Here is a 5,107-nt window from a genome sequence, read left to right as displayed (position 1 = left end):
ATAGCAGGCTTTAGTGTTCTAAACTGCTTTAGAAAGATTCAACCACTACTAAGCCATTACCTAGATATATTTTGATCACCCACTATTCATTATAATGCATTTGTATTGTCAACATTATCAGGTGCAACCAATATTTATTAGACATCCACTGGATGCCAGACATTGGGATAGATGCTGCCAAGGGCACTGATTTAGAATAAAGCATGACAGGTGTGGAGGGACAACATTTTTCTCTACAGGCTACCACCACTCCACATCTTTTCAGGTCGGTTAAGGTCGCCTGGTGCGTCAAATTACTCATCTTATCCCATGGACTCTGTTAGGATTTTCCAGAAATATAATTGCATTCGTCACATGTTTCAAATGAGATATGACTTCTGGATGAGTTTGCAAATATAATAGAAAATATATCCTTTCCTAATATATTTAAACTTTAACATGGCTTGGTGTGGCAGCAGGGGAGGCCGTGGCAGGGAAAATGGTGGATGGGAAGGTGTGAGAGGAGAAACGAAGACACTGCAGCAAGCAGGAACCATCCGAAGACCTGAAAAAGAAGCAAAAAACCCTGTGAAAATTAAGACTGTTTCTTTCAGTAATGGAGGGGAAAGTTCCAGTTGCAGTCAGTGCTGAGAAGCGATCAGCTGAAGAAGCTGGAGACCTCTCAACAAAGCTTACACAGATCCCCAAGTTTGGATTTGCCATAGGTAGTCAGATGACAAAGCCTCAGTCCTATCCATCAAACTTGAGTCAAGTAAGCCTAAAGAAACTGTTCCAAGTCTTGCTCCAAAAGCCATTTCTGTAGCAGCAGCTTTTAATGAAGATGAAGATGATGAGCCAAAGGAAATGCCTCCAGGAGCAGAGATGAGGATGAAAAATATTGGAAGGGATACGTTAACATCAGCAGGACCAAACTCCTTCAACAAAGGAAAGCATGAGTTTTCTGATAGCTAGAAGTTATGGGAGTGAAATACAAAATCTCACCTTGGAAGTGTCCATGACCAAGACAATTAAATGATGTGCTTTGAGATTGGAGTGTGGAGGTAGGTGTAAAGTTAAAAGGATCAGTTTCCTTTTTTGAAGACTATTTTTGGAGTGGCCTTTTTTTTATAAGATTGAGTGGTATACTAATAAGTGAGAGTTTGAAATTAGAGGTAATTTATGTTTTATATACAAATTTCAAGACATTTGGTAATTTTGTGGTTTCATATGATTAGTTTTCAAAGGTTATAGATAATAAAGAAATCAGAAATGATACCTTTTTAAGAATTGCAAATTTTTTTAGACACAATTATTAGCATATTAAGAGGGAAGCAGAAGGTTACTGTCTTTTTAACCTGGTTCAAATAGCAAGCAGTTGCTCTCTAACTCCCTTATTACCCAAACTTTCTGGCTCCCAGGAACAGTCTTTTAGAAAAGGAGTACTGTATTGGGAAGAGAATGTTAACGGATTATTGACTGAAAATAAATTTAAAAAAAAAAAGCTTTTTTTTTTTTCTTATAAGCATTTATTTTGATTCAAGTCATCATAAACCAGGTATTGCATTGTTATCAGTGGATACAGATGCTTAGCTCTTTAAAAATAGACTTTTTTTTTTTTTGAATTTTATGTAAACTATTGAGTATTTGAAATAGATCACTTACCTTAATGGGTCTTGTCTACCTTCATTAGTTTTCAAAGAATTACCGATTGCTACCAAATAAATCAGTATTCTGAATGTGCTTCTAATGGTTTTTGTTATAGCTAGTTCCTGTAAGCATATCTAACAGAACTTGATATAAATCATAAGGAAGCTGTTTCTTTTAAAATACAAACCACCACACAAAGATATAAATGTATAATTGTTTACATATTAGGCTATTTTTATAAAAAGATTAACATTGTATGAAGATGGAAGATGAGATGATGTGCTTCCTGTACTTTGTCAAAGTGTTAAGTTACTAACTTGTGAAATCCAATCCGAATTGAACTTTCTTATTTATAGGTCAATGTGACTTATTTTAAGTGGATATGTATTGACCAAGGGCCTCTCAAAAGCATATTTTAGTGAAACAGAAGGAAAGAAAATGCATCTTCAAACATGTTTCATGAAATTTCTGACCACATATACTTTGTTACTTCTCTGTATTGTAGCATTTGATTTTGTTTTTGGTATTTCTGTTTTGTATATAAACTTTTAAAATATGACAGTTAAATGCATCTTTAAAAGCATAGTCATAAATAAAAGAAACATTCAGTATAATGATTTCCTTAAAAATCCCTACAATGTAAACTTTGGAAGCAGCTTCAGATTCATTTTATTGGTGGTAACTGCTCACTGATCTGTTTTAATACATAAATAATAATTCCAGAGAAGCAGCCTGACTGCTGTATATTTCTAACACTGTTCATTTGCATTTAAGTTCAGAATAGGCCCCATGTAAAACAATGGAAATGTAAATAAACTATTAGTTCTTACATGATTTAATTTTATCAAGATGTGTGGATTTAACTTACTTTAATATAGGCAGACTTTCCATTTTATTGTTGATGTTAAAAATAACTGTACCTCTCCTATATATTCTTTTCTTGACCCAAATGAAATATTTACTTAAGGTCAAGATGGGAGAGAGAAACAACCTAGATGAAAGTCTTTACTGAAATACCAATAAATTTGTCAAATACACACAACTCCCCCCCCAAAAAACCAAACAACTTTAACACTGTAAAGAGCAAGAAATATTAGTATCATAAACCAGTTATTTGGAAAGCGACAAAGTTTCTGAGAAAGGAAAGGGTATATATAATCTCAAGTGGCATAAGAATTTCTATTTTCATTTTGATATTTATGCTGTGGTGTTGGATTTAATATCAAATTTTTAATCCTTTCTAGAATCACTTGCTCAAATAAATGTAATTTTCCTTCTTTCATATCATGTTCTGGAATTTCTGGGGTAGCCTTACAGTTCTCTTCTGAGAGTAGTTTCTAACCTTTTGGCTTCCAGTCAGTATAGATTCTGAACTCCTAATTCCTCTTAACCTTTGGGTTCTTCAGCTGTCTTAAGTCTCACAGTGTAGATGTAGCTGTAATGGACACTCATCCATTGGTCTCGTGAGTCTGCAGTTCTGTCCCTGTCAGCACACATAGTATGTCTTCTGATCCTGCTATTGCTATCTGGAGTGGCCATTGTTACAGCATGGAGTCCTACTAGATACAATTGACCACTGATTGCAGTCTTTTCAGAGGTTTGGATGACTCTTATTATGAGGATGATGATGAATTGAGTTACAGATATTTTTATTCTCTGCTCAAAGTTTCTGAGCAGAGCCTGGGCCTACCTTGGTTTTATGATTGCTGGTCATGCTGGCTAGGAGGGTCACCATGATATTTTCTTGAACTTGGAGAGAGATTCAGCATCCTTATCAAACAGAGGCAGTTTAAGGCATTGAACAAGCTATAGCAGTGCAATGAAACTCCTTTTTTTTCTATGTAATAGTCATTTTTATGACTAATACAAAGGTTGATAAGAAATTTCAATGTGTACAATCTTATCATTTTACATAGTATGCCAATTCTTATCAAATTTGCATTTACCTGATGTTGTATTTTTATTTTTTTAACATGTGTTCTTTTATTTATCATAGCCAAAGTAGATACCATGATGTTTAGGCATCATGGGGTATTGGAAAGAGCATGTGATTTAGGACTAGACAGACTTGGGATTGGATTCCATCTCAGCTCCTCAGTAGTGGATGTGAACAGCGTGCTCTCATCTCTGAATTGGGGGTTGTATCATTCAGGTTGCAGCCAGGAGAAAGAAGTCCTCTGAGTTACATTAACAGAGAGAATTTAGTTTAAAGTTGTTGACAAGATATTGAAGAAGTGGAAAGGTGAAAAACAAACTCCTGGGTATCAGGTTAGTGGTAACACAGGAAGCAGCTACTACTTTTTGGTTGGGGAAACAAAAGGCAGAAGTTGGAATTATTGAAATTAGAAGATTGGAGGAAGGGCCCTACAGATCTTGGGTTCAGACCTCTTGGGGTGGAGGTTATTGGGTGGCTGGGCTGCTGTCTATGAGGGGAGGCCAGTAAGGTTAGTTTTGCAAGAGTTAGAAAAATTGCAACCTGGAATGAATTGTTGCTGCTAGGGTTAAGAGGTGTGTCTGAGATGATGCTGACAGGAACAGGAAATAAAACAGGAATGATCAAATCCCTTCCCCTCCTTCAGCCTTGCAGTCTCACTTGCAGGCACATTATTGGTAGAGCCTAACAGGGCAAAGCAGAAATGTGTTTTGAGGAATCCTAGCTCCAGCATCACAACACAGTCTATAGAAGCTGAGAAATAATATCTTAACAATTGGCACAGGCGTGATATTACATACCCCTCAGATTTGCTATCATTTCTTTTTTTCCTTCCCAAACTAAGGACTTTAATAAATATAAATCCTCATTGGAGTTTCATTTTGATTAGTGTGATTGAAACAGAATCGTGCTACTAAAAGAACTGCCAGGATGGCCTAATTAGATTCTGACCCATCCCAAGATCTCCAGGACAAAACTGGGTGCCAAATTACTTTGTTTCAAGGAATGGTGCAAATGAAAGAACTTGGTGGATATTGATACAACCTATAGACAAAGTAAAGATAGACCCGACATGCATGCACTGCCGTGTCACAACGGAAGGCCCCTCCAGCTATGGTGAAGCCAGTTAAGGTTTAGCTCTTGTTATCACTGTTTCCCCAGATGTGCTTATCAAAGAGATATTCTGCCAAGCCAGATTCAAGCCCCTCCATGTGCAAGTTGGTTACATAGTCATTCAATTCTTTGGTGGATTTTACCTGCTCATTCAGATAATGAGTCTCTTTAGAGTAACACAAGTGGGTGTCATTTTTTTCAGTGTCTAGTTTGTGCAGTTCCATTAATGATGGATTCTTCCTTTTTTTTCTCAGTGTCAAACACACTCTATCTCATTCAGCTTGCTCTATCAGTCCCCACGTACTGGTTTTTTGATATCCTGAAGGAAGATTTGACCACTTTGTTGGTTCTTCAGCTTCATTGTTTGGTTGTTTTAATTATTATTATTGTTATTAAATTCTATGTAATGATTTTAATATGGTTCTTGGTTGATAG

The 5,107-nt window shown here is 36.2% G+C and overlaps 1 pseudogene; it reads left to right on the top strand.

Annotated features, from left to right (window-relative positions):
* The first annotated feature begins 438 nt into the window (after positions 1-438).
* On the top strand, positions 439-1,011 carry LOC143686842 (PEST proteolytic signal-containing nuclear protein pseudogene; annotated as a pseudogene).
* Positions 1,012-5,107: the final 4,096 nt, after the last annotated feature.

The sequence above is a fragment of the Tamandua tetradactyla genome, chromosome 6 (assembly GCF_023851605.1).
Source record: "Tamandua tetradactyla isolate mTamTet1 chromosome 6, mTamTet1.pri, whole genome shotgun sequence".
In the NCBI taxonomy this organism is placed as follows: Eukaryota; Metazoa; Chordata; class Mammalia; order Pilosa; family Myrmecophagidae; genus Tamandua; species Tamandua tetradactyla.
This window is presented reverse-complemented; position numbering and strand designations above follow the sequence as displayed.